The following is a 23,206-nucleotide window of genomic DNA, read 5'->3' on the forward strand; positions in this document are numbered from 1 at the left end:
CACTGTGCCGTATATTGACCGTACTAAGCTGGGCAGGGAAGGTCCGTACTTCCAAGAACCACATTCGAGCTCCGATAACTCTCGGTGCCCCAAGAGGGTGGGACGGGGCCGTGTAATTGCCGGTGATGTTGGTGAGGGGAGAGAGCGGGTGCTGCAACTCGGAAGAAAACAAAGCTCGTGGAGCTCGTGCACGCGTTTAGAGGGCTTTTTGCAATTACTTTGCCTCAAAACCATCCGGAATCCGGCCCTTCCCATCGCAGTGCTGCAGTCGTAGACACCTTTTCGCCCCAAACTGTGCAAGTGTCTCTTGCCGGGGCTTGCCTCGCCCATCCTCAGTGCTGCAAATCTGAGGAGTTACTGTCCGTTCCCTGCTGAAAAGCCCGACCGGCACCTCTTCTCGATTCCGCTTCTTTCACCCTCACTTCCCCCACAGCCGCTTGGGTTCCAGTTTAGTCTTGCTGACGACTTTCTCTGCCTGGCATGGCCTTGCTCTCAAATGTCACAGCTCCTATGAAGCCTCACTCACCCATATACCCATTAGCACATCTTGAGTTTTCTTCATTTTACATTCCAGCCTAATTCTCTGCCTGGTATGTAACACCACTAATAAATGTGAGTTGACTGATAAGGACTCTAAAACGGTAGATTTGTTAGTTAAGAGCCATGGTGCTGAGCATTGTGTCTGGCACATAATGGATGTCCATTTTTTTCGAATGAGAGAGTAGTTGAATCATCCAGTCCGACTCATCTTTTACAGATGAGGAAAGGGGAGCCCCGTGGGATTAAGTGACCTTGCTTGAGCAGCCACGGGTTTCTCATGTCGAATGCTATTCATTATCCCAGTCACCTCGGTTCTTACAAAGGAAATTTAGAATATTGCTTTTGTTAAGCTATGGCCTTTTTGCAGAGGTACCCAAACATGGTCGCCAGAATTTTTTAATGGCCCAAAGGAAAAGTTTTCCAGGAAGCGAAGTTTAATCAATCTAAAGAAATCCTTTATTAGGGATTGTGTTCTTTTCATGTGTGTTAAAATGTCTGTAAAACTAAGTACATAGTAGGGATTTGGGGGCATTTTTTAATGCCCTTCTTTGGCAAGGTAAAAATGTGTATTACCTCCCCTTTCAGACACTGCTATGCTGCTTGGAAATTTTCCTACTAATGTGTATGCTAAACATTTACTGAAATATTTAAAAAGTGGTCAACATAAAGCACAGAGTTGACTTTCTGTAGGTCTTTAGGCCCCCTGTCCAAATTTCTCTCAGCAACCTGACCAATCCTGTCCCAGAGGCACATGTTAATGTCCCATTTCTCCCTTACTACACAAAACATGCCATTAGCCAAAGACAGATCTAATAGAATGTAATGAAAACTCGCCCTCTGAATCCAAATCCAGAAAAGCTACTTTTCTGTACAAAACTCATGTCCTCAAGTTTCCTGAGATAACTACCTCCAAGTTTAAGTCACTGGCTGTGTTCCTCATCTTGGTCTGTGGTTCTGAAAACGAGGACGGGAGACTTGCTGATGTTCCTAGCCAAGAAAAGGTGGGGCTTAAGGGGAGGGAGGGAGAGGAATTATGGGAAAAATAATTAGCTGCTGAAAGCAGCTATTACATAATCTTGGCTGCTTATTAATTTAGCAGAAGGAATGGCTTATTAAATTCTAATAGCAACAGCACAACTGCAAACAACCTAGCAATTAACAGTGCAGGGCCCATTATTTTGTTAATATGTTCTCTTCTTTTGGCAAGTGTATAAGAACAAAATTTATAGAAGCAGATGGTCTTTTTCAGTAGATTATAGATGGCTTATTCCCCAGTCTTAGATTAAGTGTTAATTGTGCATTCACTGTGAAAGACAAAAGGAGCACTGTTATTGTCTTTGTTGGTAATTAACTGCTTGACTTTGATTCCCACAATTTGGAAATTGTGGGTTTTGTTTGTTATATAGAGGATTCTTCTCACCTAGTATCTTCTTCATCTGTCATGTTAATAGGGTATCTTGTTTTTAGTCCTCTGTTATTGTTATCTGGGTGGTCCTGATTTCCTGATTGTTATTGATTGATGGTACAAGAATTATTTTTTATGAAAAACTAAAAATTAGATTTTATTCTTTTTTTCTGATACAGGAGACATTTATTATACTACTGTTTCTAATGGAAAAAGAGCATGTGGTTTCATGGTATACGGCTGCCAGATGTTTCCCAGGTTTCAGTGGCCCTGGTAGATAAAAGAAAATTACCAAGGTCAGAAGAGAGAAGAGATTTATCATGGAATAGAAATAACTGTATTCCAAGTGTACAGAAGGGGAAGAACTGAAGTATTTCTGGTAACCTACCTTTTATTTATGTTTTTATTGAGATATAATGGACATATCACATTATATTAATTTCAGGTGTATAACATAATGATTCAATAGTTATGTATATTGCAAAATGATTACAGTAAGTCTAGTTAACATCACTTGTTTTCTTAAAAAAAAAAAAAGTGCCTAGCTTTTATTTGTACTAAATCCAAGAGGTGAGGGTGAAATAGAGATTTCTACCTTCTAACAGTAAAATTTTGAGATTTTTATAATTTTTCAAAAATAGTTTTAATTTCCTGTTAAATATGTGATGGCCATATGTTTTTTCTCCTCTCCCTCTCAAAATGCCGTTAAATGAAAAAAAAAAAAGAAGAAGAGGAATATTTAAAGTATAGACCCACATAGACAGTAAGGGAGGGGACATTAAGGGGACATTAACGTGAGGGTGTCAACAAGGGTGTCATTAAGCACTGACAAGGTACATTATTAAGCACTGACAATTTAAGTAAAAATAGTACTGTATTTATATTGAGAATATGGAGGACAGAAGTGAAGGAATGTTGAAACAGTGCTAAGCCCTCATGCAGTAACAGAAAATAAATCCAGAAATAGAGGGTGCAACTAAAGAGATCCCACATGCCCCAACTAAGACCTGGTGCAGCCAAATAAATAAATAAAAATGAATATTAAAAAATAACATAAGATTAAAAAAAAGAGAATTAGCATTATTAGCATATTTCAATACCAGGAAGTAAATTCCAGAAGCAATGATGTCTTTCCAGGGATAGAATCTTGAGGTAGGATGTAATAAAAGTTATTATTACATTTTATTTTAGTGTAGGTTTTACTTAGTTTTTTAAAATACTGTAATGAAGTAGATAAAAACTCTTCTGTTAATGCTAGCACTGTATTATGGATTTGTGCAGTGTTCCTTTAGCCAGTCTATATGTTATTTATTATTTATTAAATAAAAATGTCTTCTAATGGAATTCAGTGCTGAATCAGTATAGAAAATCACAGCAAGTGTAAAAAAGATACTTAGAGTTTGTGAATTTGCGTCTCCTAAGATAAAATTGTTCTAAGTAGAAAACTGGCCTAAAATAATGAGGATATATGAACCAAATCATTTCAAGTAGAAAGGGCTGCCACTGCCACAAAGTCCTCCACAATGAACTAAAGAGAAATGTGGAACATACGTTCTTTCTTGGAAACACCATAGCTTTGAAGAAAATGCAGGAAAATGACTCTTCTCCTTTTAGTATTACATTAAAGCAAGGATTCTCAACCTAGGCAATTTTATCCCCCACCAGCGGACACTTGGCAGTATCTGGAGACATTTGGGTTGTCACAGCGGAATAAGGGAGCTCAGGAACAGTTGTTGATGCTGCTGTAATGCACAGAACACCCTCTATGACAAACAATTATCCAGCCCAAAATGTCAATAGTGCTGAGGATGAGAAACCTGAGTTAGTCAATGAAGAGGTTAACATGCAGCAATGGAGATATCATACAGATATTTCAAGAAATGAAATAAGCACTTATCTTCATATGTTTGTTTTCTCTTGGAATAGTTGGGGGCATTCTTAATATTTGATAGGTAAAATCCGTAACTGCTAAAAAGGCTGGCCACATATGTGAGGCAGTTAGTATTCTTTAATCTAACAGGAATAAGCTATCCAAATGGGATTTTTTTTCAAAGTGATCCTGGAATATTAGTGGAAGTTACTTACAACCAAGATCCATGAGGTGACTATTCCATCCATTCATTCATTAACATATATGTTTATTATGTTTGCTCTCTGCTTGGCACTATGGAAGGTAATGTAGATACAAAGACAAGTAAGATGTTGACTCTATCCTAAAGCTCCAAAATGATTTCTCCTGACATAGAATTCCATGTCTTTTGGCAACAAACTCTGGATGGTCAGGGGAGCAATCACCAAACATGTGAATACATTTTCTTTTAGGAAACCCCTAGAGATGCTTCCGGAGAAGGCAGTGGCACCCCACTCCAGTACTCTTGCCTGGAAAATCCCATGGACGGAGGAGCCTGGTAGGCTGCAGTCCATGTGGTCGCGAAGAATCAGGCACGACTGAGCAACTTCACTTTCACTTTCATGCATTGGAGAAGGAAATGGCAACCCACTCCAGTGTTCCTGCCTGGAGAATCCCAGGGATGGGGAAGCCTGATGGGCTGCTGTCTATGGGGTCGCACAGAGTCAGACACGACTGAAACGACTTAGCAGCAGCAGCAGCAGCAGCAGCAGCAGCAGCAGCAGCAGAGATGCTTCATAGAACTTGAGCTTTCTGTAATTGACAGCTTTGGAAACAATCTGCCTTAATGACTTCCCAGGGCTCTTCACAATCTTTTCATTCTGTGAGTTTGCTACAACACTCTTAATTCACAGCCATATAAGAGATTCAATATAGCAGATTGAATATAAGAGATTTCAACAAAGCAGTTTGAAATAATTTTCTTTTGACCTGGTCCTTAAAATGAGATATTTCAGCAGTAATCTAACTCAATTAGACCCGTGGTTCTAGGATATTCTTTAGGGGACTTGTGAAAACATAAGATGGCTGGGCCTTATCCCCAAAGTTTTTGATTCAGCATGTCTGAGGTGAGACCTAAAATTACATTTCTTTTTTTCTTGTTTTAAATTGAAATATAGTTATTTTATATGGTTGTGTTAGTTTCTGGTGTACAGCAAAGCAATTCAGAGAGCATGTGTATATGTTTTTATATATATATATATATATTTATAAGGATATATTCATTTTCAGATTCTTCCATTGTAGGTGTTTACCTGTGTTATATGTAGTAGTTCCTATCTGTTAATCCCGAGCTCCTAATCCATCCTCCCCCCACTTTTCCCATTTGGTATCTGTAAGTTTGTCTTTTATATCTGTGAGTCTGTTTCTGTTTTATAAGTAAGTTTGTGTCATTTTTTTAGATTCCACATATATGTGATGTCATACGATCTTTTCTTTTTGTGTCTGACTTCACTTAGTATGATAATCTCTAGGTCCATCCATATTGCTGCAGATGGCATTATTTCATTCTTCGCTGAGTAATATTCCATACTGTGTGTGTAATATTTATACACACACACACACACATGCCACATCTTCTTTGAGCTTCCTTGGTGTCTCAGTCGGTAAAGAATCCACCTGCAGTGTAGGATACCCGGGTTCAGTCCCTGGGTCAGGAAGATGCCCTGGAGAAGAAAATGACAACCCACTTCAGTATTCTTGCCTGGGAAATCCTGTGGACAGAGGAGCCTGGCTGGCTACAGTCCATGGGGTCACAAGGGTCAGACACGAACCACCACCACATCTTTATCCAATTATCTATCAGTGGACACAGGTTATTTCCATGTCTTGGCTATTGTGAATAATGCTTCTATGAACATAGTGGTGCATGATTCTTTTCAAATTAGAGTTTTTGTCTTTTCTGGATATGTGCCCAGGAGTAGGATTGCTGGATAATATGGTAACTCTATTTTTAGTTTTTTAAGGAACCTCCATACTATTCTCCATAGTGACTATATCAATTTATATTCCTATCAGCAGTGCAGGAGGGTTCCCTTTCCTCCACATCCTCTCCAGTATTTATTGTTTGTAGATTTTTTGATGCTGTCCATGTTGACCCATGTGAGATGCTATCTCACTGTAGTTTTGATTTGTATTTCTCTTACAATTAGCGATGTTGAACATCTTTCATGTGTCTGTTGGCCATCTGTATGTCTTCTTTGGACAAATGTCGATTTAGTCTTCTGCCTGTTTTTCGAATAGGTTTTTAAAATATATATATATTGAGCTGTATGAGGTGCTTGTATATTTTGGAAATTTATCTCTTGTTGGTCACATCTTTTGCAAATATTTTCTCCCTTTCCATAGATTGTCTTTTCATTTCGTTGGTGGTTTTCTTTACTGTGCAAAAGCTTATAAATTTGATTAGGTCCCATTTGTTTATTTTTGCTTTTATTTCTTTTTCCTCAGGAGACTGACCTAAGAAAACATTGCTATAGTTTATGTCAGCGAATCTTTTGCCTATATTCTCCTTTAGAAGTTTTATGGTAAGAGTTGCATTTCTAACGTTCCCAGGTGGTGCTGATGTTCCTGGTCTTAGAATCACACTTGGAGAACCACTGTGTGTTAGTCGCTCAGTTGTGTCCGACTCTTTGCGACCCCATGGACTGTAGCCTGCCAGGTTTCTCTGTCCATGGAATTCTCCAGGCAAGAATACCGGAGTGGGTTGCCATTTCCACTACCCTATAGAAAAAAAAGCTATGATAGCTAGTAGAAAAGTTCTCAAAGCCAGTGATTGTGATATAATTTTCCCAGACAAATGATTTAAAGGAAACTTGAGATCTGAATATTTTTTATTGCTGATCTCATGAAGTCTTATAACATTGGGAAAGCAATATTCCCAGTTATATGAACCTGAAACTCAATCTATATACACAACCCACAGTTGCCCATGATCATGATGTGCCTTGTACAAACTAATGTACTGTAATAGTCCAAGTTAGAAATTAGGGCACTTAGAGAAACTTGAAGGTTGTACCATAAAAATCAGATTCTTACTTGATGAATATCACTACTGATATAAATTTTTTTCCAATTACTTCCTCCAAGTGGGGATTACCTCTAAATACTTTGTCAGAAATTACAGACATGAGGTGGAAGGGAGAGAGTTGAGAGGGACCAGCTAGACAGAATCTGTATCCCTGGATAAGGCAGAAACCACTAAGTGGTATTTTAATCAAAATCTGCCTTCTCCTCCTTGGCACCCGGCTACCCTGTTCCTCCACCTCCCTTGCAGTTAGATAGGCCCGTGGGGCTGAGATCAGGCTATGAAATGTGGATGGAAGAGCTGTCAGGCTGGGCCCAGAAAACCTTCCACAAGAAGGTCTCTTCCTTCCCTCCCACCTCAACCCTGCTTTTGCTCCCTGGATGTGGACACCCAGGGTGACCTTGGAAATCAGGCTTTGAGGATGGCTGAGTTGCTATCAGCCTGGGTTCTTGAATGACTGCATGGAACAGACACACAGACTACTACCACCATCATCATTCCTTCCACCAGTTGTACTCTAAGTGAATGAGAAATAACTTTATATCAAGCCAGGGATTTTTTTTCCAGGTTCATCTGTTACAACTATTAGTGTTACTAGCCATCCTTGCAAACTGTTACATACTTTATTACAAAGAGAAGAAGCCATAAGGATGGGAAGCCATTTTCAAGTGGCTAGCTTTTTGTCTCGATTCTGAACCTACTTTTTGTGCTCCTACATGTGTCTCCCTTTGATTGAAATATAAAGAGAAATCTATATATAAAATATTAGTTCAGAATTTAAAACTACTCATCTATCAAAGGGGCAGAAAAGACTGATTTGAGATTTTTCATTAACTTTACATTCCTCTGGCAAAACATAGCATTTGTACTAGGCAGTAGATGATGCAATATTTAAAAAATCATATGACTGAAAGAGGCAAGAAAATGGCACGGGGGAGCATATTCTGGTGAACTATCCCTGATTGTCAAAAGTGGATGATGTTGTCAGTTTCTTAGAACCAAGACACCAAAGCTGACAGTTTATTTATGATCAGATTATATCCTTGTCTTCTAAATACTATAGGACAAAGTTAAAACATTATCCTGAAACACTATTTAGAATACATGGACATTTCAATTTAATGGTTTGAAAAAATTTTAGAAATAATACATACATTTTAAATGTAACAAGTGAAATAATGGATTTTTAAAGGCCACTTCACTTAAAAACTTCATTTTACAAATAAAGAAATTTAGCCCCCAAAAAGTAAACAAATTGCTCAAGATCATGAGGAGCTCAGAGCCCTGTGTTCTGTATCCAGCCAGTGGTTTCCCACCATAGTCCATTGTCTCCTCCCCATAAATTACTAACCCCACTATCTTTAGACAAAAATAAACAGATAAACTGGAAAACCACACACCCACAACACCTCAAAATACAAACACTTCTTTATCTTGCCTTTCTGCTTGGTACTAAAGTATTTCTGTCTGCACTAGCAAACTGAAACCTTTGCGATCTCCAGGATTGGGATAGTATTTTACTAATCTTTCTATCACAGAACCTAATCCAATACTTTGCATAGAGTTTAGTTCAGTTCAGTTGCTCAGTTCTGTCTGACTTTTTGTGACCCCATGGACTGCAGCATGCCAGGCCTCCCTGTCCATCACCAACTCCCAGAGCTTACTCAAACTCATGTCCATCAAGTTGGTGATGCTATCCAACCATCTCATCCTCTGTTGTCCCCTTCTCCTCCCGCTTCAATCTTTCCCAGCATCAGGGTCTTTTCCAAGGAGTCAGTTCTTCGCATCAGGTGGCCAAAGTATTGGAGTTTCAGCTTCAGCGTCAGTCCTTCCAATGAATATTCAGAACTGATTTCCTTTAGGATTGATTAGTCTGATCTCCTTGCTGTCCAAGGGACTCTCAAGAGTCTTCTCCAACACCACAGTTCAAAAGCATCAATTCTTTGGCGCTCAGCTTTCCTATAGTCCAACTCTCACATCCATACATGACTACTGGAAAAACCATATCTTTGACTAGATGGACCTTTGTTGGCAAAGTAATGTCTCTGCTTTTAATATGCTGTCTAGGTTGGTAATAGCTTTTCTTCCAAGGAGCAAGCATATTTTAATTTCATGGCTGTAGTCACCACCTGCAGTGATTTTGGAGCCCAAGAAAATAAAGTTTGTCACTGTTTCCATTGTTTCCCCATCTAATTGCCATGAACTGATGGGACTGGGTGCCATGGTCTTAATGTTGAGTTTTAAGCCAGCTTTTTCACTCTCCTCTTTCACTTTCATCAAGAGGCTCTTTAGTTCCTCTTTGCTTTCTACCATAAGGGTGGTGTCATCTGCGTATCTGAGGTTATAGATGTTACTCCCTGCAATCTTGATTCCAGTTTGTGCTTCGTCCAGCCTGGCATTTCACATAATGTACTCTGCATATAAGTTAAATAAGCAGGGTGACAATATACAGCCTTGATGCACTCCTTTCCCGATTTGGAACCAGTCCATTGTCCCACGTCTGGTTCTAACTGTTGTTCTTAACCTGCATACAGATTTCTCAGGAGGCAGGTAAGGTGGTCTGGTATTCCCATCTCTTTAAGAATTTTCCATAGTTTGTTGTGATCCACACAGTCAAAGGCATTGGTGTAGTCAATAGAGCAGAAGTAGATGTTTTACTGGAACTCTCTTCCTTTTTCAATGATCCAGTGGATGTTGGCAATTTGCTCTCTGATTCTTCTGCCTTTTCTAAATCCAGCTTGAACATCTGGAAATATGGTTCATGTACTGTTGAAGCTTCACTTGGAGAATTTTGAGCATTACTTTGCTAGTGTGTGAGATGAGTGCAAGTGTGTGATAATTTGAACATTCTTTGGCATTGCCTTTCTTTGGGGTTGGAATGAAAACTGACCTTTTCCAGTCTTGTGGCCACAGCTGAGTTTTCCAAATTTGCTGGCATATTGAATGCAGCATTTTAACAGCGTCATCTTTAAGGACTTAAAATATCTCAGCTGGGATTCCATCACCTCCAGTAGCTTTGTTCATAGTGATGCTTTCTAGGGCCAACTTGACTTCGCATTCCAGGATGTCTAGCTCTAGGTGAGTGATCACACCATCATGGCTGTCTGGATCATTAGAATCTTTTTTGTATAGTTCTGTGTATTCTTGCCACCTCTTCTTAATATCATCTGCTTCTCTTAGGTCCATACTGTTTCTATCCTTTATTGTGCCCATCTTTTCATGAAATGTTCCCTTGGTATCTCTAATTTTCTTGATAAGATCTCTAGTCTTTTCCATTCTATTGCTTGCCTCGATTTCTTTGCGTTGATCACTGAGGAAGGCTTTCTTATCTCTCCTTGCTATTTTTTGGAACTCTTCATTCAAATGGGTATATCTTTCCTTTTCTCCTTCTCATTTTGCTTCTCTTCTTTTCTCAGCTATTTGTAAGGCCTCTTCAGACAATGATTCTGCCTTTTTTCATTTCTTTTTCTTGAGGTTGGTCTTGATCCCTGCATCCTGTACAATGTCACGAACCTCTGTCCATAGTTCTTTTTTTCATATTTTTTTTAAAATTTTATTTTATTTTTAAACTTTACATAATTGTATTAGTTTTGCCAAATATCAAAATGAATCCGCCACAGGTATACATGTGTTCCCCATCCTGAACCCTCCTCCCTCCTCCCTCCCCATTCCATCCCTCTGGGTCGTCCCAGTGCACCAGCCCCAAGCATCCAGTATCATGCATAGTTCCATAGTTCTTAAGGCACTCTGTCTATCAGATCTAGTCCCTTGAGTCTGTTTGTCACTTCCACTGTATAATCGTAAGGGATTAGATTTAGGTCATACCTGAATGGTCTAGTGGTTTTCCCTACTTCAATTTAAATCTGAATTTGGCAATAAGGATTTCATGATCTGAGCCACAGTCAGCTCCCGGTCTTGTTTTTGCTGACTGTGTAGAGCTTCTACATCTTCGGCTGCAAAGAATATAATCAATCTGATTTCAGTGTTGACCATCTGGTGATGTCCATGTATAGAGTTGTCTCTCTTGTGTTGTTGAAGGAGGGTGTTTGCTGTGACCAGTGTGTTCTCTTGACAAAACTCTGTTAGCCTTTGTCCTACTTCATTTTGTACTCCAAGACTAAATTTGCCTGTTGCTCCAGGTATTTCTTGACTTCCTACTTTTGCATTCCAGTTCCCTGTGATTAATTAGAGATCGTTTTTTGGTGTTAGTTCAAGAAGGTCTTGCAGGTCATCATAGAACCATTCAACTTTGGCTTCTTTGGTATTAATCGTTGGGGCATAGGCTTGGCTTACTGTGATATTGAATGGCTTGCCTTGGAAACGAACAGACATCATTCTGTCGTTTTTGAGATTGCACTCAAGTACTGCCTTTCGGATTCTTTTGTTGACTGTGAGGGCTACTCCATTTCTTCTAAGGGATTCTTAACCACAGTAGTAGATATGATGGTCATCTGAATTAAATTCGCCCATTCCAGTCCATTTTAGTTCACTGATTCCTAAAATGTTGATGATCACTCTTGCCATCTCCTGTTTAAGCACCTTGATTCATGGACCTAACATTCCAGGTTCCTATGCAATATTGTTCTTTATAGCTTCCAACTTTATTTCCATCACCAGTCACATCCACAACTGAGTGTTGTTTTCACTTTGGCTCCGTCTCTTCATTCTTTCTGGAATTATTTCTCCACTCTTCTCTGGTAGCATATTGGACACCTTCTGACCTGGGGAGTTCATCTTTCAGTGTCCTATCTTTTTGCCTTTTCATACTGTACGTGGGGTTTTCAAGGCAAGAATACAGAAGTGGTTTGCCATTCCCTTCTCCAGTGGACCTCGTTTTGTCAGAACTCTCCACCATGACCCATCCATCTTGGGTGGCCCTATATGACATGGCTTATAGTTTTATTGAGTTAGACAAGGCTGTGGCCCATGTGATCAGTTTGGTTAGTTTTCTGTGATTGTGGTTTTCATTTTGTCTGCCCTCTGATGAATAAGGATAAGAGGCTTATGGAAGCTTCCTGATGGAAGAGACTGACTGTGGGGGGAAACTGGGTCTTGTTCTGATGGACAGGGCCATGCTCAGTTAATCTTTAATCCAATTTAATATTGATGGGCAGGGCTGTGTTCCCTCCCTGTTGTTTGACCTGAGGCCAAACTGTTGATCCATGCCTCCACTGGAGACTCCTGGACACTCACAGGCAAGTCTGGCTCAGTCTCCCACTGGCCTCCAAAGTCAAATTCCCTGGTGGTTCTCAACCCCTTTGCTGGATCCCCAGGTTCGGAAATCTGTTGTGGGTTCTAGAACTTAACAGTACAAGAATTTCTTTGGCATAATTTTTCTGCAGTTTTTGAGTTGTCTGCTCGGCAGCTCTGTGGTGGGGCTAAAGCCCTCTAAGAGGGCTTATGCCACATGCAGGGTGACCCAGGTCTTCTGCAGCCAGAGTCCCTGTCCCTGTGGCAGGTCACTGCTGACCTGTGCCTCTGCAGGAGACACTCAAACACTGAAAGACAAGTCTGGCTCAGTCTCTGTGGGGCCTCTGGGTCCTGGTGTGCACAAGGTTACTTGAGCCCTCTGAGCATCTCTGGAGGGTTGGGGTTTGATTCTAAACTCGATTTCGCCCCTCCCACTGTCTTGTTGGGGCTTCTCCTTTATCCTTGGATATGGAGTATCTTTTCTTGGTGGGATCCAACATTCTCCTGTTGATGATTATTCAGCAGCGAGTTGCAATTTTGGAATTCTCTCAGGAGAAGATGAGCGCATGTCCTTCTACTCTGCCATCTTGTTAAGTCCATAGAGTAGATGTTTAGAAAACATTACTTTGAATTGGATGCTAAAAGAAAAATAAGCCCATATCGCTCAAATAAACTCCTTGAGTGTTATCAGTTTTTAATGCTCCTCTCCCCCTACCATAGCATACAGAGTAATCTCCTTTCCATCCCCACTAATATTGCTGTGGGTCAGATCAACAGACTGGATTTTCTCTCAGCTCATTTCCTCCATCTGATCCCGTTACTGTAATTTCTTCTGCATGTGGCCATCTGAGTGTTTTTTTTCCCCTGAAACTTAAATCCAATGAAGATTAGACCCTCTACTTAAAATGATTCAATTTGTTTATTACTTTAATATTTATGCCTAAGTCTGGGCCAGATACTCATTGGGTGCTAGGGGTAAAATAGAGAACAACATAGACATGAAACCTTCTACCAGGTGCATATGCTATAAGGGCAGGAGGGCACAGTTTACAACTGGCAATCCCAGTGCAGTAAAGTAAGTGTTTCAAAAGGGAGAAGGCCAGGCTGCTGTGAGAACGTACAGGAGAGGGCCTAACCCAGACAGTGACAGTGATAAGTGGTGGGGTCAGTTCAGTCACTCAGTCATGTCTGACTCTTTGCGACCCCAGGGACTGCAGCATGCCAGGCTTCCCTGTCCAGTACCAACTCCTGGAGCTTGCTCAAACTCATGTCCATCGACCTGGTGATACAATCCAACCATCTCATCCTCTGTCATCCCCTTCTCTTCCTTCCTTCACTCTTTCCCAGCATCAGGGTCTTTTCCAGTGAGTCAGTTCTTCGCATCAGGTGGCCAAAGTATTGGAGCTTCAGCTTCAGCATCAGTCCTTCCAATGAACATTCAGGACTGATTTCCTTTAGGATGGACTGATTGGATCTCCTTGCAGTCCAAGGGACTCTCAAGAGTCTTCTCCAACACCACAGCTCAAAAGCATCAACTCTTCGGTGCTCAGCTTTCTTTATAGTCCAACTCTCACATCCATACTTGACTACTGGAAAAACCATAGCTTTGACTCTATGGACCTTTGTTGGCAAAGTAATGTCTCTGCTTTTTAATATGCCGTCTAGGTTGGTCATAGCTTTTCTTCCAAGTAGCAAGCATCTTTTAATTTCATGGCTGCAGTCACCATCTGAGCCACGGGTCGGGTCCTCTGGGAGGGGTACCCATGCTGCAACAGCTCAGAAGCCAGCCTTCATGGTGATACAAGAGGTGTGGGGTAAGCATGTGAGCCTGGGAGGTCAGGGGCTCCTCCTGGGCCTGTATAGCATTGCCAGCAGGATGCCTGGCATGGAGGGTAGACCTCTCAGGCCCCCAGTTCCCAGATGGAGAGTGGGGAGCCCCCCTCTGTATTACAGAGTTCTGAGAATTTCCAAGGAGTATACATTTTAAAAGGACCTCCCATCCCCTTCCCATCCATCCTACCAAGAGGGCCATGGCAGAATTGGGGAGGTCAGAGAAGGATTTTTGTAGGATACAGCCATTATGCCAAAATTCGGAAAGAAAAAAGTTAGTCAAGAGAAGACAGGCAAAAGTGTTCCAAGAATGGTATGTACAAAGATGAGATGAGTGTATGACTGTCTCACTGACCTAAATAGAAGATCAGTGTGGTCAGGGAGTACCTAGGTAAATATGAATCTGCAGAGAATAAGAAGACCAGATTATACAGGATGTTTCAACAGGATTAAAGTCTTTGGGCTTTATATAAAGATATTGGGGATATTGAAAGATTTTAAGCAAGGGCAGTGCCATTACTGGATTTGAATTTTAGAGTTTCAGAAAAATCACTCAGAGTGAAATGCAGTTAATTGTAGGATGCACTTTAGTCTGAGTTTAGTTGCAGATAAAATAAACCATTGTAACTAAAACAAACAGAAGCAGTCTGAAAATGATTGGAAGAGCCAAATCTAGGCTGAGTTTCTGGGAAAACCTTCCAGAAAAATACTGCAGAACTTGACTGCCAGGGAGCTACTATGTCTGCAATAATCAGTGAGCTGGAATGCTGAGAAGCTGTCTTCATCACTGCTAGCTTCAGGCCTATACTGCCTCTGCTGTAATCAAGAAATAAAAAATCTGCTGCTAGCAAAGTAGATGCCATGGGTCTATCTTCTTTACACTCCTGTGGCTAGAGACTGGACACTGGATTCCCTCTACAACTGCCCCTGAAAGTCAGATGCTTCCCTAACCATGCTAGTCAGCAGCAATAGGAGAGGTGAGGCCCCCCCGCCTCTTCATGATCTGTTACTTCCCCCTTCCAGGTCTTGCATAGGTGCACCTGATTGTTGGAATCTACATCACAACCAGAAGCCTTGCTATGGGGTGTAGTTTTTTGTTTTCTGGAAGGAATACTGAATATGAGGAGCACTGATATTGAGCAAGCAGATCCACAGTGTCCACTGCAGGGGTCAAGACTGATGGCTGAGAGAGCCATTGAGAAGCTATTAAATAATTCACATGAAAGGTGGAGGTAGCTTGAACAAGGAGTAAAAAGAAAGAATTGATTAGAGAGAGTTAGGAGGTAGGTTGCTTTGATCCCAGTGTAGGGGAAGTGAGTGTAAAGTCAAGGATGCCACTGGGGGATGTTTCCCTGAGAGACAGATCCCAGGAGGAAGGCAGACTGGTGGTGAAATAATAAACTCGTTTTTCATCCTCCAAAATCAGATATCTGTGGGGCCTCGAAATGGACAATGGGAGTTGCTGATTTAAATCTGAAGGCTCAGGAGTAAGGTTAGGACTGAAACTAGAGGTTTGTGAGTTATCAGCATAGAACTGGTAAATTAAGCTGAGTAGGAGGATGAGGTCACTCCAGAAGATTGTGTACAACAATAATACATTTCTTTTAAAAAATACCATGAAAGACAGAATTATAAGGTGATTTCCATGATGTTATGTTAGTTTACCTGGCCAAAGGGAGTTTTCAGATATAATTAAGGTTACCAATCAGTTGACAAAGTAGAGAGATTATAAAACTGGGCCTGGCTTAATCATATGGGACTTTTTAAAAGATGAGAATTTTCTCCAGCTAAAAGAAAAAGAAATCAGAGAAATATGAAGCATAAGAAGGATTTGATCAGAGGGAGTTCTTCATTGATGAGATAGGGCAACCCGTGTGGCAGGACCTGAGGATAACTTCTAGGAGGTGGGAATGAACCCAGCTGACAGCCAACCAAAACCAGACCTGTCTTGTGACCACAAGGACCTAAATCCTGCCAACAACCTAAATGAGCTTGGAAGAGGACTCCAAGCTCCAGATGAGAATGCAGCCCCAGCCAATGCCTTAACTTTTGCCTTGTGAGACCTGAGCAGAGGACCCAGCTAATCTGGACTCCTGATCCACAGTAGCTGAGAGAAAATAGATGTATGTTGTTTTAAACTGCTAAGTTTGTGTAAGTTTATTATAAATTAATTACTTATTCACATACCCAGGACACAACTCAGGAACACTAACTTTTAGGGGGCAGGCAAATGAAAAGCCTCAGAAGAAGACTGAGAAGGAGTGGTCAGAAGCATAGGAGGAGATCGAGAAGTATGTAGAGTAATGAAGCTAAAGGAAGAGATCCCGATAAGAAGAAAGTTGCTGAATGTGCCAAATATTGCTGAGAATTCAAGAAGGAATAGAAAGGGCTCATCAGATTCAAAAAAGCCATTTGCATGAAGCGATGTGTGGAAACACCCTGAGCATATAGAGGAAAAAGTGGAAAGGGAGAAGTGAAGATGGCTCTCTTGGGAGAGAGAGCCAAATACATCTTTATATTTACAATACAAATAGATCTTTGTATTTAAAGAAGAAGAAAGAGAGCTGGAGAAGGGGGGATGGCATCAAGTTTGAGGTGCTCTTGTTGCTTCAGGAGGGAGAGCCATATTGATGGGTAGGAGTTAATAGAGAGGAAGAGGTTGAAGATATGGGGGGAAGGAGTAAATACTAGTCCTACAAGGATGCTGGAGGGAGGTGATGCAAGCCAGACAGGGTATAGGCTAAATAAGAGAAGGGATATTGTTTCCATTTTGTTCAGATAAGCGAATGGTGGGAGAGAAAAGGATGCCAGCAAGCACATACTTTGGTGGTAGGGAAGCAACTTCTTCCTCTCTGACATAGAGGTGGAGGGCAGATTATCTGCAGGTTTCCCCCAGAGACCTTGGAGAACTGGAGAGAGGATCCTGGAGCAATGTGAACAGATCACTGAGGGCGCTGAGTGTGCAGTGGAGATGAGATCTGTGGCTGGGTCATTCTGGAATTAGGTGCTTTGGTGGAGGGTTGAGATTTGCCTGATGGCTGAGAGAGAAGAATGAAACACTGAAGTGGAATTCAAGCTAGAAAAGGAGAGCCATTCCCAAACAGAGAGTTTTGGGGCAGGAGGGAGGTGGTGGATGCTGATATAATAGAGCAGAAGGAGGCAAAGTGATGGGGTCAGTGGAAGAGGAGGACCCTGTGTACACCAGGGCCAGGTTAGAATTAGAGCAGCTGAGTGAGCCAGCTGGAAGTGTTGGGAGTCGTATTCTGAGATGGACCTATGAGGGCATTGTTTTAGAGGTGGGGGAGGTGGGAGGTTGGGTGGAAAATGTAACAAATAAGGGTGGAGTGGTGGCCAGGTAGAAAGGAGGCAAAGGTCACTGGAGTAGAGAAGACCCAGGAAGGGACTCACTTGGTTGATTGATGCTGCTGCTGCTGCTGCTAAGTCGCTTCAGTCGTGTCTGACCCTGTGCGACCCCATAGATGGCAGCCCACCAGGCTCCCCCGTCCCTGGGATTCTCCAGGCAAGAACACTGGAGTGGGTTGCCATTTCCTTCTCCAATGCATAAAAGTGAAAAGTGAAAGTGAAGTCACTCAGTTGTGTCTGACTCCTAGCAATCCCATGAACTGCAGCCCACCAGGCTCCTCCATCCATGGGATTCTCCAGGCAAGAGTACTGGAGTGGGATGCCATTGCCTTCTCTGGTTGATTGATGAGTAGTAGGTTATCTATGTGGATGTCAAAGTCGTTTGGGATGGTAGCAAGACCTGATGGAAAAGGTGACAGTTATCCAGTTGCTAAAGACTCCAAAGAAGGAGTAGTATATAATGGCAGCAGGAGGAGTAGGGTGTGATTAAAAAAAAGAAGTTTTTATTGAGACATAATTCACATGCCACACAGTTCATCCATTTATAGTGTACAATTCAGTGGCTTTTAGTATATTCACAGAGTTGTGCAACCATCACCACAGTCAATTTCAAAACATTTTCCTCATTCCAAAAAGAAACTCCACACCCCTTAGTCATCATCTCCAATCTCCCCAGCACTCCCCCTTTCCTACCACCCAACTCCTGGCAGCTACATCTGCTTTCTGTCTATAGATTTACCTATTCTGACCATTCAGTATAAACAGAAGCGTATCATGGGTGGTTCTTTGTGTCTGGCTTCCTTCACTGTTTTCAAGGTTCATCCATGTTGTAGCAGGATTTCATTTCAGAGCACGATTTTAATGGCTGGAAAGAACCTCAAAAGAGTTCAGGGGAGGATGCAAGGCAAACACTTGCCTGTACGCAAAGTCAACTCTGGTCATTGACATTCAGCTTTGAAATTGTTATAAGTACATCTCATCCTTCTCTGGGGAGTATCTAAGTCAGTATTAAACGCTCATGCTTGCTTTTTCCCTCCCACCCCCAGCAGTAAACATAACCAGAAGTCTTGCTTAATGACAAAAACTGAGTCAGTCATTGTTGCTTCATGTTAACTACTTGCCTTAGAAACATTCATCTTATAGAGGAGATAATGAGCAAAACTGGCAATGCCTTAATAAGCTCTAAATTAAGCCTACATAATGTTGAACAAAATATAAGAATCAGCAGAAAAAGTTTTTTCTACTTAGTGATCATTAGTGTTAATGAGAACAGCAGCAAGTGGCTTTGTTCTTGTTCACTTAGAAAGTATGAAAACAAGGTAAGCAAGCAATTAGGAACGTTAATGCGAGGATTCAGTTTTCATCATGATAATGGAATAATTTATTTTTTAACCTATTGACCTTAGAAGCCCTCAACAGCTTTATCTTCTCTGGTCTTTGGATAATTTTTTTTTCAATCATGTTGGAAACTGAAACTGCAAAAATGGGATCAGAGCCTGCTAAAAGCAATAAAGCCGAATGAATGCATCAACCTCCGGGAAATGTCAATTACAAATAAGCAGAAGGGACTGTTATCTGTATGAAGGGACTAGAGCCCCTTATTAATAATGGTACAGGAAGTAATCCAAGAGACTAAATGTGCTGGTGAGATGGGCTAAGGCTCTCTGAGGAGCTCAGATTGTAAAAGACACATAAAAACCTGGGAAGAGGGAGGTAGGTAGTAATCAAAGACTCAAACCACAAGAACAGCACAGAGCTATAACACTAATGCAAGAAAGACCAGCTAGAGAGAACTGAAGCTTGCTGAAGGGTATTTGAATTTGAAGGTTCACTGTTGCAGTGGAATCTCTTTTGTTTGCCCAGCATCTCTCACTCCTTCTAAAAACAGTATCCTTATTCTTTAGGGAAACTATTCTCTCCCCATACCACCATCACTCCCATTCCAAGGATGCAAACTAAAAATGCAAATCTTCAGGTTGGGACACATCACATCTGAGATTATGAAGACAGTTTTTAAAAGAGATTCTTAAAATATCATCTGCAATCTATGTTTCCTATAGATTAGAAATAGAAGTGCTTCCTGAAGACAGGAGATGGACAAATGTCTTGGTTTTCAAAACTGGGGAGATGGTGTAGAAGTATAGTATTAATCGCTCAGTCATGTCTGACTCTTCACGACTCCATGGACTATAGTCATCCAGGCTCCTCTGTCCATGGGACTCCCCAGGCAAGAGTACTGGAGTGGGTTGCCATTTCCCTTTCCAGGGGATCTTCCCAACACGGGGAGATGGTAGATGATGCAAATATTAACAGGATTTCAATATTTATTCTCTGTTAAGACTATCAAATGGGTGATGCGTGAACTCCCAAAGAGAGAAGAGGTGATCCTTAAAGAAGCCAGCACGAATTCACTAAGAAAAGATAGCCTGACAGGCCTTGCTTTCTTTTGTTATATGTTTATTAGATGAGTAGATCAAAGGAATCCTGTGGACATAGAGTTTCGGTGCTTCTGCAAGGCATTTTTCAAACACTTCTGTGGTATCCTTCCTGAAAAGATGGAGAAACTGGATGGATGATTGGATAATTTAACAGCATAATCATTCTATTGTAAGAAAGCTGATTAATGGATCTCTGTCAAATCTGGCAAATTTTGTTGAAGATCTGTCTTGAACAGGGTTGCTTTACTATTATGGTCCTTTTTAAGTATCTGGATACAGGCTGAATGGACCTGGTTATCAGTGTATAGAGAACAAGAATCTAGGAGAGAGTGTGAATAAATTGTGTGAATAAATCAGATGACAAAGCAGATTCCAAATTGGCGTCGGCCCAGGAATGATGTATCAGCTAGTATCTTTTGCAAAAATGCAGAGTAAATATGTAAATAAATGGTCATCTCTATTAAAAGTTTAATGGACAAGTTTTAGTGTTCTATCCTTGGAACCAAAGTTGAGGATGTAGGGAGAACTTGCTAAATAGCAGCATGTTGAAAAGAAGACTTAGGGATATTAGTGGCCTGAAGCCAATACAAGCCAAGAGCATGATAAGGCTATAAAAGAGAAGAAAAAGAAGAAGAAAAAAAAAACAAAACACCAAAGGAATATTGGGCTGTTTAAGTAGAAATACAGTATTCTGACTGTTCTGGGCTTTTGATAATCAATCTTACTAAACTTTGATTTATTATGTTCAATTCTGGGAAATATATTTCATGAGGGACATAGACCAACTTCAACTCCTTCATAGCAGTCCTATCATCGAGTACTGTAAATCATGGTATATGAGCAACAGCTGAAATGAGTGAGGATGGTTAGCTCAGGGAATAAAATAGGGGCAAAAGATGGCTCTCTCACAACATTGTAAGAGCTGGGACATAAGACAGAATTCACTTTAGTTTCAAGAGGAAAATGAGCATTGACAGATAAAAGTTACTGGGGTAGTAGATTTCAGATAAAACATAAACAAGTAACTACTAATAATTAAGAGTCTGGAATCAAAGTAGGTGAGCTCCCAGTTGTTGGAGATATTCAAACAAATGACTTGGCAGAGGGGACTCCTCTGCTATATGAAGGGTTGGATGCTCAGAACCTTAAAGGCTTTTTTTTCAATTTGGACATCCAGAAAATCCCACCTCCAGTCAGTTGTTTGGGGATTTGTGGGTATGTGTTTTGATGTTTCTCTCCACCCTAAGCAGAAATGAGATGTTCCTGATTTATATATCAGAAGTCTAGAATACGCAGGCACAAATAGGGTAAAAGGCCAGTGTCAAGAATTTGCTTTGGCTCTCCCCTATAATGCCCAACCCACAGGCACTCAGTGAAGAGGCTCTTTTTTTGAAGCTTCTCTGTATTTCTCATGAAGATGCTTTCTCACTTTATATCTTATTTATATTCATGATTTAGCCTTGCATTGAGGTGATTTCTCTCCTTCAAGTGCTTTCTTTTTGCTTGTGGATATCTCCTAATTTAAGAGTGAAGAATTGTGTGTTTGTACTCTAAAGAAACTGCGCCTCCATACTATGATTTCCATCATTGTAAATGTATGTTAAATAGAAATATTTTCCTAATTCTCATCCTAGTCTCTCTCCAGTAGGACTTTGATTTGAAAAGTACTTGGTATTTGACACAAAAGCTTAGAAGAGCTTTTCAGGGCACAATAGAAAACATAAAACTTGCCCTACCAACCCAAACAGCCTCAGGCTTTAAAACCTGGCTTTTTCTGGGTACCTTAGTCAGTTTGCTTAATCTTTCAGAGACAAAGTTTCCTCATCTGTTAAAGGAGGTCATTAATATATATTTCAGGAAGTTATTTTGAAGGTGAAATAAAGTATGCTAATAACCTATCATAATGCTTAGTAGGTAGTAGATATACCATGGAATATGAATATTATTATTAATTTCTCACTCAGTAACTTTCCAATAATCCTCAGCCTCCCTTAAAGTAACATGTCTAATTTAATTTCTTAACACTATAATATTTGTATATTGAAAAATTTAGTGCCGGTTGTCCGTTTCTTTCCCTAACACAATCATTTAACTACAGCTAAAATGTCCTAACTTCATAATTATTTATAGGTTTGTGAGAAAAAAAAAATTTTGTGTGATGGTAACCAAGTCCAACGCATGTCTTTATTATTAGCCTCGACTTTTTCTACCGCGGTTCTGCAGAAAGAAGCTATAGTTTTCCCAAAACGCCTTGCCTAGAGCAAAGCAGTTGCAGGGTTCCTGCCTCTGTAGCCTGCCCTAACCAAGCCCAGGGCACTGATTGTTTCCTTCCCGTACTTTGCAGAAATTGGCCTCCTCTGTTTGATTTGAAGTCATGAGTCTGGATCACAGTGAGTGGTACACTCTGCTTAATGAATCATTAGTAGAACAGAGAAAAGAACAGACTCAATTACATGCTGGGTTGGTTAACCAGCCTTTCCCTGAACATTGCCCTGATCCAGCCTACGCTGAAACAGGGAGGCTTTTGTATTAACAACGACTCCCTCACCAGTAGTTCTGTCTGTTGAACCTAAGACCCATATTCTACATTCTTGATTGATTTTAATCTGACTTGGCAGCTTTCTTAAGTACTGCAGCCATCTGAAAGCAAGAATAATGAGGGCTTTGTACAAACAGCATAACTGCTGGGTTCCAGGCCTCCTTTCCCCCTTGCTGTCTTCTTGACCACATTCTCCATCACCTACAGGTGTCAAACTCTGTGTGATGGCCCTTGGGGTCAGGCTCTTGGGGCTTGCTCAGAAGGTGATAAGCCCAAGAACTAAAGGGAAGAGAATGGGGCAGATAAACGATTAACAAATAATAAAGTGATAATAAGTGCTACCCTTATCTCCCTCACATCTGGGGCTCCAGCCTTAGAATATTAAAGTTCTTTCAATGAGCTATGTTCTCTCCCACCTCAGTGACTCTGAGCACCTGTGGAAGCCTTCCTTGGCCTTCAGAAAACCTCAGCCCTTATCACCTCTTCATTCCGTAGATTGTAGCCTCTCCTATGACCTACTCTGATTAGTCCGGAAGCTACTTACAAGCAGGGGCCATGTCTTTTCATTTTCCTTAGTTCAGAGACTTAACACAGTGCCTGGCATATAAAAATTGCTCAATAACTCCTGGTTGATTGACTGAACGGGTCAGGGGAGAGTTGAAGGCCAATCTCGATTTATTACATAAATAAAACAGCCCCCGTCATATCCCAGCAGAGCCAGACAACCCAAATATAAACACATAAATCTGTCAAGTGGTGAGGAGTGCCAAGAGGTGAAGGGAAGAGAATGACAGAGGGAGACACACAATAAGCAGATAAACAAATAGGTCAGAAGGTGATAAATAGTGAGAGAAATGTCAGAGAGGGGTCTCGGGAATCTCTATTTCAAATACACTGGTTGGGAAATGCCTCTCTGGCAAAGTGATATTTGAGCACAGAGTTGAAGAAAGTGAGGCAGTAGAATCTG

This window comes from Bubalus bubalis, chromosome X (genome assembly GCF_019923935.1).
Source record: "Bubalus bubalis isolate 160015118507 breed Murrah chromosome X, NDDB_SH_1, whole genome shotgun sequence".
Classification (NCBI taxonomy): domain Eukaryota; kingdom Metazoa; phylum Chordata; class Mammalia; order Artiodactyla; family Bovidae; genus Bubalus; species Bubalus bubalis.